Source organism: Pteronotus mesoamericanus, unplaced genomic scaffold, assembly GCF_021234165.1.
Source record: "Pteronotus mesoamericanus isolate MK-2021 breed Mesoamerican mustached bat unplaced genomic scaffold, CSHL_Meso_final scaffold_54, whole genome shotgun sequence".
Lineage (NCBI taxonomy): Eukaryota > Metazoa > Chordata > Mammalia > Chiroptera > Mormoopidae > Pteronotus > Pteronotus mesoamericanus.
In genome coordinates, this window is record NW_026555321.1 from 44,399,594 (window position 1) to 44,412,141 (window position 12,548).

General features: G+C 35.6%; 1 protein-coding gene across 1 annotated transcript in view; it reads right to left on the reverse strand.

Annotated features, from left to right (window-relative positions):
* FHIT (fragile histidine triad diadenosine triphosphatase) overlaps positions 1 to 12,548 on the reverse strand; it is a 1,408,108-nt gene that overhangs the window by 1,090,666 nt on the left and 304,894 nt on the right. The window lies entirely within an intron of this gene.

A 12,548-nucleotide genomic window follows, 5' to 3' on the forward strand; every position in this document is an offset into this window, starting at 1 on the left:
TCCCACAGACACACCTCACCCTCAATCCCTCTACCACAGTGCCAACCAGTTCACTGTGCTTGTTAAATAAAAAGAAATATTTGATTCAATGAGCCTCTGGAATTCTTCGCATATAATTAAATTTATTAAATCCAAGTTAATTGAGTCTAAAAGGCCCATAGTTATTTGAAGGTAAAACTTCAAAGCTAAATAATAATAATAATAATAATATGGTCTATATAAGATTTTTGCACTCATAACCTATGCCAGGCACTGTCCTAAGCACTTTACATACAGGCAGTGGCAAAAGTAGGTTTACAGTTGTTCATGTGGAAAATACTACAATATGTAATAAATAATAAGAATAAACTGTTTCATGTACTCACAACTGTAAATCTACGTTAGCCCACCCCTGTATATTTTTGCAAACAATCTTCAGAACAATTGTATACAGCAGATGTGATTATTATCTCTATCTTGTGGAAGAGGAAACTGAGAGTTAGAGAAGATCAACAAATTGCCCAACATTAGACACCTAGTAAGTAACAGACGTGGGATTGACAAGTACCCATTCTAAACAAGTATCAAAACTATTTCAGGGTTTCCATTTCTAGCTAAGGAAGAATCATTTAACATATGTAGATCCTAAGGGCTCATCCCAATCAAAGCTCTCTGAAGAAGTGACCATATTGTGATCATAAATTATTAACTTGCAACTTTACATGAAAATATAACTTCAGGTTACCTGGAAACCAATGCTCAATCCACTTGAGATTACATCATGGTTCCTTTAGTAGGAAACGAATTGTTCAACCCTGGGACAAATAAGAATTTAATAGAGAGATCATACATTCAGTGAAACCCATGGAAATCACAATTTTTGGTTAACATAGGCACTATGACAATCTGAGTGTTTAGCATCAAGTGTTTGTAATTTTTAAGAGAATTTATGTTATGTCCTGCCCAGTATGGCTTGGTTAGTTGGTGCATCATCAGGTAACTGAGGGCTCGCAGTTTCAGTTCCCGGTCACATGCATGGCTTGGTTGCTGGTTCAGTGCCAGGTCGAAGCACTGACAGGAGGCGACCCAGTGGTGCTCCTCTCTCACATATATGTCTCTCTCCCTCTTTCCCCTTCCTACAATCAATAAGCATGTCCCCGAGTGAGAATAAAAAAGAAAAAAAGAGTTTATCATGTTAAGAATCTGACAGATTAACCCTGTGATTTAGTCTTAAATGTGTAATTAATTACTGATTTCTGATTTTAGATAGAAACGTTTAAGAGAATCTAACTGTAACTTGTATAGGGATGGTTAAAAAAACTGGATTTGTTATGCTTATGAGTTTAGTATATTTGACTCAAAATAAGATTTAACAGTTTGAAAAGTCAAATATAACCTCCTCCCATGGGTCCCCCTAATTGCTCCTTCCTCCAACAATCTCTGACACATTAGTTTAAGGTATTAGAAGTTGCCTTGACGTTTGAAGTACCTTATTCATTTATTTGTTCACATATTTATTTTCCCTCTCTTGCAAATAAACTACAGTTCAATAAGAATAAAACCTTGTCTTTCCTGAAATGTTGCCTGACACATATTAGGAGTTCAATAAATATCTGTTTCATAAATAAATTTAAATAAATAAAGCCCACCTTTGCATTAGTATAGTTATTTTAAGAACTTATCCCAATGTAACATTGAGTCCATAGGGCACTCAATTACCTGGAATTTAAATGAATATATGAAACATATAATATAAATATTACAAATGTCTAATTCAATCTCCTTGATTTGGACTAGGGAAAGTCTAAAACCATATAATCCATTATTCCATAGAGATTAAATGACTTTTCCAAAGAAACAGGAAGTTGGCAACTGAATCACGCCTGGAATCTGGGTCTCCTGCTTCCTGGACTATGAGGTTGCAGATACTTGAGGAACTGTGAACATTGGAGGGAAGGTTTTGGTCTGACTTTTAATTCCTAAGAACATGTTCTATGCTCTAAAAGGACCAGGAAGACTGTATATTACCAGTTAAAACAAACTGAAGCACCTAATTTTTTTCCCAACTTCATTAAATGTATTAATTATACTGTTTGATTATTTAAGTAAACTCTATTTCCTGAATATTTCAAATGAAAGCAAGGAGTTAGGAATACATGGGAAAGTTGATTCACATTCTATATAGGAATACAAAGATTATAATTAAACTTCCACAAAATTCTAATCCTACTGAATTTCTCCTGGGACCAGCATCAGCATCTCCCAGTTTCTCCTGCATACATCCTTAGCTTCAGATTTATTTTTAATTTTTTTCATGGAAAAATATATAGGTTTATTTATTTACATAGTTGTGGGAGCAAGTTGTTAAAAGCAATTGATAACTGAAATAAGAAAAAAGGGATAATCTGTAAACTTATTTTGTAAACTGGCAAGTTTAGATATACTCATGTAGGGGCCAACTGTGATCCTCCCTGAAACCAAAGGAGCCAGTGGCCATGTTCCCCACTTCTCCCTCCAGCTTACTCCAATGATAAAATCAGGTTGCAAGTATCTCTCTGGAAAGGGCTTATACACAAATCTGACATCTAAAGGTTTTGTGCCTGCCACTAAGAAACAGGCACCTAAAGCAGCTAAAGAAACTAGTATTCACAAGTGCCATAAGACTACAGCAAAAAAGAAGAAGAAGAAAGAAGGAAAAAGAAGGAGGAGGAGGAGGAGGAGGACGGAAAGGAGAAGGGGAAGGAGAAGGGGAAAGGGAAGGGGAAGGGGAAAGGGAAGGGGAAGGGGAAGGGAAAGGGAAAGGAGGAGGAGAAGGAGAAGAAGTTGTTTTAGAACAAATGCAGGTGCAAACTCCCACCATGGATATACACCTAGGCTTACTACTGAGGAAGCAGGCAAAAATGCTCATCTTCCATTTTCTCCCTGAAAAGGGTTTAACTTCATACTTTCCCAGCTGCTACATGAGGGTTTGGTTTCTAATCAGCCTGCATCGAGGTACTGACTGCTATCTACCACTTTAAAACATTGACAGGTTGTAGCATACTCTGCACTAGGAGCCAGTAAGAACAAAGACAACAGTTTGGACAACCACAAAAGTCTAAGCAGCAACCAGGAGCCTGGCCTAGGATGACTGATGAGACTCATCTCTTACAGGAGTCCTGTCTCTCAGAACTAGGGAGATGTGGCTGTTTCATCTGATGCACAAGCCAACCACGGTTAATAAAAGTTAATAAACAAGTGAATATGTTCTAAACAAAAGAACAAGATTAATTTCAAGAAACCAATCTTAAATGGAGATAAGTGATTTACCCAACAGAGTGTTCAAACTAACAGTCATGGAGATGCTCTCCAAGGTCAGGAGAGCAATGCATGAACAAAGAAAAAAAATTAAACAGAAAGATAGAAAATACTAAAAAGTACCAAGCAGAAATCATAGAGCAAAAGACTATAATAACTGAACTGAAAAATTCAATACAGGAGTTCAATATCAGACTAGATCAAACAAAAGAAATAGTCAGTAGCCTTTAACATGGGTCAGTAAAATTCACCCAAAGCAGCAAAAAGGAAAAATTATTAAAAAAACAGTAAAGATAGCTTAAAAGACTCATGGGATACCAGTAAACAGACCAATATATACATTATAGGGTTATAAGTGCCTCAGAAGGAGAAGAGAGAAAGGGGCAGAAAGCGTATTCCAGCAAATAATGGATGGAAACTTCCCTAAACTGGGGAAAGAAATGGACATTCAGATCCAGGAAGCCAAAAATTTTCAAGAAAGGGAAGAAATACAGAGACCCACACAAACACACATTATAATTAAATTGTCATAAGTCAAAACAGAGAATCTTAAAAGCAGCAAGAGAAAAGGACTTCTTACATGCAAAGGCATTCCCTAAGACTATCAGTGGATATTTCAACAGAAACTTCACAGGCCAGAAGGGAATAGGGTGATATAGTCAAACTGCTTAAAGAAAAAAACTGTCAACCAAGAATACACTACAAAGTTGTCCTTCAGAATTGAAGAAATTTTCCAGACAAACAAAAGCTGAAGGAATTCAATACCATTAGACTCTCCTTAAAGAAATGCTAAGAAGAATTCTTCAAACTGAAACAAAAGACTGTTAAAGGGTTACATGAAGAGAAAGCAAAAACTCACTGTTAAAAGTAAATATATAGTTAATTTCAGAATGCATTAATATTGTCATAGTGGTATGTAAATCACTTATAACTATAGTATAAAGGTTAAATGACAAAATTATTAAAAACAACTATAACTATAATAATATATTAATGGACATACAAAATAAAAAGATGTAAATTGTAACATCAAAAACATAAAATGTAGAGAGGAGTGTGAAATTGTAGAGCTCTTATATGTGTTTGAAGTTGTTATAAGCTTAAAGTATACTATTACAAATGTAATATTCTTTATGTAAGCCTCATAATAACCACAAAGCAAACACTTATAACAGATACTGAAAAGAGAAAGAGAAAGGAATCAAAGCATACCATGATAGAAAATCATGCAGTCACAAAGAAATAAAACAAAAGTAAGAAAGGAACAAAATTACAAAGCACCAAAAACCATTAAAAATATGGTAATGTTAGTTCACACTATCAATAATTACTTTAATGTAAATAGAATAGATTCCCCAGTCAAAAGACAAAGAGTGGATGAATGAATTAAAAATAAGAATTCACTGCCAACAAGAGATTCACTTCAGCTTTAAGGAGACACATAGACTAAAAGTGCAGAGATGGAAAAAGACATTTCATGCAAATAGAAATAGAAGGAAAGCAGAGAGAGATGATTGATAGATAGATAGATATATAGATAGATAGATAGATAGATGATAGATGATATAGATATAGATAGATATAGTTAGATGATATAGATGACTAGATATATAGATATAGATATAGATGATATAGGAATGACAAAATAGACTTAAGGTCAAAGGCTACAAGAAGAAACAAGGTTATTTTGTAATGTTAAAGGGATCAATTTATCAAGAGGATACAACAATTATAAATTTTTATGCACCCAAAAAGTAAATATATAAAGCTAATATTAACAGATCTGAAAAACAATATGAACAGATATATAATAATTGTAGGGGATTTCAATACCCCACTTACAATGGATAAATTGTTCAGGCAGAAAATCAATAAGAAAATATTGGACTTAAACTGCATGCAGGGTCAGATGGACCTAACAAATACATAAAGGATATTTCAACAAACACTACACAAGTGTTGGGAAATGCCCTGTCTGTTTTCAGGAATTGTAACCCAGCCAACAGGCGAGAGGGCTCCAAACCTGGAAATAATCAAGGAGGCCTTGGGGAAACCGGCCACCGAGGAGAAGAAACCCATCCCCCTGGCAGGGGTGCAGCCCCTGCCTCCCTCACATCACTCTGCTTAGTCCTGTGATGGTCAGTAGTTGATGATGGGTGGGTTCTCACACAAGAAGAGATGACCTAAGACAGACATCGGCCAGTATGGGTAGTGGGAGAAGGACTTGGGGGACAGGGAGAAAAGGCAAAAAGGCCCATATCCCTTGGCCCAGTTGGACATCGTTGGAGTCCTCATTCTATCTGAAATAAGGCTCCTTGTCTCTTGGTGGTCCCTCCCACTTCCTGACTCAGGCTTGAAACAGTACTGGAGACAGTCCTCAACTGGATCTGGTGGTTCCCAGGGGAAATCAAGCCTAAGAGTAAATTCTTTAAAGCATGCTTTGTTTCTCCATCAAAAGCTATGGTAGGCAGCTCATGCTGGGAAGGAAATTTACATTATTCACAGACCCTAACCCTATACCCTTTGGCACTATCATGTTTACACTCTAATGTTTACTAGTCTCCTCTCGGACCCATGTAAACCAGTGTGTTCCTGCCATTTGTTTTCTTCAAAACATCATCTTTTCTCTGTAAACATTAACATACTAATATAATGAGATAACTTGTATATTCCTTTTACCTGGCCCCACTAATAACCCTTTTAATAAAAGCCTTTGGACAAAGGGGCTCGGGGCCTTCCCCACTAGAGGGAAGAGCTATATCCTCTCTCCTAGAAAACAGAGAAGTGTTTGCGACAACTCAGGTTTATTCCCCCATCTGTGACAACCTTGGGACAGGCTCTGCAGGACTCAAAGCCCTGCTCCCTCCTCAGCTGGCCCTGGACAGTAACCCTCAGATCCAGGAGCGCCTGTGCTCCCCGCACACCCTGCAACACGCTCTGTCCCCATGTCATACAAGGAACATTCTCCTGGATAGATCATATGTTAGGCCACAAAACAATTCAATACATTTAAAAAGATTAAAATCACATCATGTATTTTTTTCCAAAAACAATGGTATGAAGTGAAAAATCAATTACAAGAAGAAAACAGGAAAATTTACAGTAGATGGAGATTAAACAAGATATTCTCGGACAACCAATGGGTCAAAAAAGAAACCAAAGGAAAATAAAAATATCTTGAGACAAATAAAAATGGAAATACAAACACCAAAACTTATGGAATACAGCAAAAGCAGATTTAAGCAACAAGTTTATCATTATAAATATCTACACTAAAAAAAAAAACAAGAAAAATCTCAAATAAATAACCTAAATTGTACCTAAGTAATTAGAAAAAGGATGACAAACTAAACCCCAAATTAGCAGAAGAAAGAAACTAACAAAGATCCAAATGGAAATAAATGACATAGAAACTAAAATGATAATAGAAAAGATTGATAAAACTAAGAACTGGGATTTTTTGAAAAGATAAAATTGACAAATCTATAGCTAGACTAACAAAAATTTAGAAGAAACCAATAAGTAAAAGCAGAAATGAAAGAGGTGACATTACAACTCTTAGCACAAAAATACTAAGGATCATACCAAACTGCTATGAACAACTCTCTTCCAACAAATTAGATAACCTAGAAGAAATGGTTACATTTCTAGACTGAGTCATGAAAAAACAGAAAATCTGAACAGACTAATTACAATAAGGAGGTTGAATTGGTATTTTAAAAAGTTCCTCAAGAAGAAAAATTTGGGACCAGGTGGCTTCACTATTAACTTCTACCCAACATTTAATAAATTAATATCAATCCTTCTTAAACTCTTCCAAAACAATAGAAGAGGATGAAACACTTTCAAATTCATTTTACAGGGCCAGACATTATTCTGAAATTAAAGTCAGACAAGGACCCTAAAATAAAAGAAAATTACAGGCCAACATATCTGATGAACATTGATGCAAAAATACTGACTAACCAAATTCAACAGTACATTAAGGATCATGTACCACAATCAAGTGAAATTTCTTTTTGGGATACAAGGATGGTTCAACATATACAAATCAATTGATATGATACACCACACTAATAAAATAAAAGAAAAATAATATGATCATCTCAATAGAAAATATACAAAGTATTTGACAAAATCCAACATCCTTTCATGTTAAAAACTCTCAACACAAACTAAGTATACAAGAAATGTACCTCAACATAATAAAGGCCATATATGACAAGCTTATAGCTAGCATCATACTCAATGGTGAAAGACTGAAAGCATTTCCTTTAAGGTCAGGAAAAGGACAAGGAAACCCACTCTTGCCACTTTTATTCAACATTTCAACATAGAACTGGAAATCCTAGCTAAAGTAATTAGGCAAAAAAAAAAAAAAATTTCATTTCAGAAAAGAAGAGGTAAGATTGTCTCTGTTTGCAGATGCCATGATATTACATGTAGGAAACCCCAAATATTCCACCAAACAAAGTTAAAACTAATAAATAAATTCAGTAAAGTTGCAGGATACAGAATACTAAAGATGAACTTCCAAAAAGAGAAACAAAGAAAACGCATCAGGAAAAAGAAAATACACAGAAATAAATTTAACCAAGGGGGTGAAAGATCTGTAAATAAAAACTATTAAAATGATTAAAGAAATGGAAGACAACTTAAATTTAAGTGGAAAGCTATTCCATGTTCATGAATTTGAAGAAGTAATATTGTTAAAATGACTATACCACCCAAAGTGATCTACAGATTCAATACAATCCCCTTTCAAAATCCCTATGACATTTTTAAGAGAAATAGAAAAAAAAATCCTAAAATGTGTATGGAGCCACAAAAGACCCACATAGACCAATGAAACTTCAGGAGGAATAAAACTAGAGGCATCACAATTTCCGATTTCAAACTACATTACAAAGACACAGTAATCAAAACCATATAATACTGGTATAACAACTGACACATAGATAAATGGCATAGAATAGAGGACCCAGAAATAAAATCACACAGATGCAGCCACTTAATTTTTGACAAAGGAACCCAGAATATGCAATGCGGAAAAGATAGTCTCTTCAATAAATGGTGCTGGTAAATTTGGACAGACATGTATAAGAATAAAACTTGGCCCTTATATTATACACAAAAATCCACTAAAAATTGATTGAAGACTTGAATGTAAGGCCCAATAATGTAAAACTCCTAGAAGGAAACATGGGGTAGGCTTCTGATATTGATCTTGGCAATGTCTTCTTTATTTTGGCAACAAAAGCAAAAATAAATAATTGGACTACACCAAATTAAAAAGCTTTTGTACAGTAAAGGAAACCATCAACAAAATGGAAAGACAACTTATGGCATTAAAGAAATTGTTTGAAAACCACATATCTGATAAATAATTAAGATCTAAAATATATAAGAAACTAAAAATAACTCAATAGAAAATAAATAGCTGAATTAAAAAATAGGCAAAGACCTGAATAGATATTTTTGTAAGGACATACAAATGGCCAATGGGTACATAAAAAGTGCTACATGTTATTAATCATGAAGGAAATGCAAATCAAAACCTCAATGAAATATCACCTCACACCTGTTAGCATGTCTATTTTCCATAAAACAACAGATAGATGCTGGCACAGATGTAGAGAAAAAGGAACCCTTCCTTGAGCACTGTTGTTGGGAATGTAAAATGGTACAGCTATTATGAAAAACAAAGGGGAGGTTCCTAAGAAATTAAAAATAGAACTACCATGTAATCCCGCAATCTCACCTCTGAGTATATAACCACAGGAAATAAAATTACCTGTCTGAAGATATAGCTGCATTCCTATGTTCACTGCAGCATTATTCACAATAGCCGATGTATGGAAAGAACCTAAGTGTCCACTGATAGGTGAATGAGTAAAGAAAAAAAATGTATTGTAATATTATTCACCTTTTAAAAAGAAGAAAATCCTGCCATTTGTGACAACATGGATGAAACTGGGAGGCATTAAGCTAAGTGAAATAAACCAGACAGAAACAGACAGATACCACGTGGCATCACTTATGTGTGGAAACAGGAAGGAAGGAAGGAAGGGAGGGAGGGAGGGAGGGAGAAAACTCATTGAAACAGACAACGGAATGGTGATTGGCAGTTGGGGGCCATGGGCACAAAAGGGGGGCTAGGGAGAGGCTGGTAAAATAGAACAAATTTTCAGTTATAAGATGAATGAGATCTGAGGAGCCAATGTATAACATGGCGTCTGTAGTTGATAATACTGCATTGTATACTTGAAGCTTGCTAAGAGAGTAGAACTTAGCTATTCTCACACAAACACACAAAAGGTAAATAAATATGTGACATGATGGATGTGTTAATTAACTTTATGATAGGAGTCCTTTCAGAATATATACATATACCAAATCATAACATCATACATTTTAAATATATTACAATAAAGATGAGAAAAAGATAAACTTGTTAGTATAATAATTAGACATTTTCAAAAAAAAAAATGGTCCTTCTTATAAGACTAGAATGTGTGGAATGCCTAGAAGCCACTTTTCCAAATTAATTCATCAATAAACATAAAACATAAAATGAACTGGTCTAGTTTTCCCAATGACCCTATCTAGGACAGATGATTAAGTTAGTTTGGGTCCAATTCAGGACTACATAATACGGAGTTATGTCTTAGTCTATGTCCCCCCAGGCAACTTGGAGCATTACAGGGTCAAAGAAGTCCTGCCAAAACCCAAAATCAATAGGGCCATTTAAATGATGACATCCCCAGTGGGTAAAGTTATTTGACTCTGTGCATCAATGGCATGAGCTACTGTCCTGAACATTCATCAATAGGTCCCAGATCCCATTAAAGCTTTTTAATTTCTGCTTAGTGGTATTAGGATTTAATTGATGCCAAAGATACTGCCTACCACTAATAATGATGTTGCAGCAGTTAGTAGAAAATTTCTTACACATAGACCTTCCTAAATATGTCAGGCAATTCTACTGGCTGCACTTACTGGCTTGTCAGGCTACTTCTACTTTGTAGTATAGGTCTTTGTTGTTCAGCCTGGCCATCACCTATTTCCCCATCTTCTTTTACCAGCAAATCACTTTTCTCTTGGGAAATTACTCTACCTTGGTTCTTACTCCATGTTCAGGAGGATTTGATTCCACCCATAGATTCAGGGATGGGCACATAACTCAGATATGGTCAATCATTCTGAGTCACTATCGATGAGATCCAAACTCTGAACATTCACTGGAACTATTAGAAATGTGAAACTCTACTGTTTACTACAGGGACTGAGAAACTGGTAGGATGAAACAGGTATGTGTTACTGGAAGCCCTCTTGCCATTAGGATGAGGTACTGCCTTAGAATAAATAATGGACAGATCATTTGATCTTCTGGATCCAGCAGTTCTAGAAGTCATGTGTCCATATTATTTTTTGGAATATAAGCCAATACAATACCTCTTTATTTAGTCTATTTTGAGTTGTATTTTTTCTCTCTCACAATCACCCTTGGAAAATGGATGGGCTACTGCACAAACTATGGGTTGATGGAATGGGACTGTATAATTTATTACACTCCTTTTTCTGAGACCTAGATCAACAAGTGCCAAGGCATTTAGATATCAGCGCTTCTACAAACAATTCACACTTGATCATCATAAAGTTAAGATGGCCAATAAGAAAATTGAGATATTCATGGGCCATATGATTCAAAGGTCATGCATGAAATCAAACATGGCACCAAGATTGTAACCCAACTCTTTACTAACTTCAAGGCTTCTTTAGCTTGAATCAATGGACCTGAAAGACCATTTCATCTATGGCCCTCAAATGTCAGTCCATGAACTGAAATCTGTTGTCAAATGTGACCAGTCCTCAACAGTCCACAGAATAGTGAGAAAAAATAAAGCTATTTCATTTCATTTTTGAATTTTGAGATTTCATCCTTCCAGGTTTCTTTGAGTCATCCCAGTTTGCTCCCGATACTCTCAGTTTTCATTCTGAAAGTTACGCTTGCTTTCTTCCTCACTTATACTTCATCCTTCTCTTTCTCAATACACCTCTGTTGGCTGCTTTCCACCTCTGGAGATTTTCTTCTGGGGAATTCCTTTGTGTTTCATAATATAGATTAAAGTGGTCTTTCTCTGGCTTCCCCAAGTCTGACTCTCCTCCGAATAATCTCCTCAACACTTCCCTGAATCAGAAGAAACTAGCCTTATTATTGAAAGGATGGAAAAAGAGAAAATTAAAAATACTTATAAGTATTTATTGATCTCAAACAAGCAAATTTATAAATATTGATATCAACATTACATAAAGCATCAAAGCACCAAAAAGATGCTAAGTGTTCTGCAATAAAGAGGTGATTAAATCCCCCTTTGTGGGAAAATTACATACAGTCATTAAAATTGTGGTTATGAAGAATGTGTAGTAAGGTTAAATAAACAGATATGTAACTGCAAAAATACAACTATATTGAAATATCCATGCATGAATAAACTATAACATTGTCCACACATTTAACTGCACAGGGGGTTATGGGTAGTATCTATTTTTGCCTTCAGAGAAATCCCTGATACCCAGATTTTCCACAAGGGGAACAAACAACTTTTAAATGTACAACAATATATTCATTACATTTAGTTCCCCTTATTTATGCAGGCAATATTTACTGTACCCTTTCCGTAAAAGCCAAGAAAGACACTCTTTCCTGATACCTTCTTTTGCAAGACAAGATTTGCCAAGGATTTAAATAATACTGCTGTTATTTTTTTTCTTGGCGACAAGAATAACTTGTAATAAGCCACACAGCCACATCTCGTAAAGTCATCCTTAATGTCTAATGGCCAACACTGCACCTACAGTAGCTCCCTTCCCAAACACATGTCTGATTTATCCCTGTTTGGACCAAGGGCATGCCTTTCTGGGGAACCATACTAGACAGGTACTGCCCAACCAAACTGAGGTCAAGAATCCCATCCACCATTCTAGCCTAGCACAAACCAAGACAGAGAAATCAAGGAGTCACGAAGGAGTCAGCACAACAAATCAAAGTTAAGTAGAAATCCCAGCAGGGTAGTCTACAACTTATATTTCCTTAGTGAGGGCCATTCTAAAATAATGGGAAAGCTTCACATTGTCAAAATGTCAAAGCTGAATTCTCTGAATGCCGGCCTTTCCTGAAATCAATAGTTAGGCTCTGACAACTTCCCAGTTTATCCCCATCAACTGCATTAAACATCCAGCATGCTTTTGGGGGGATGGTTTTACCTGTC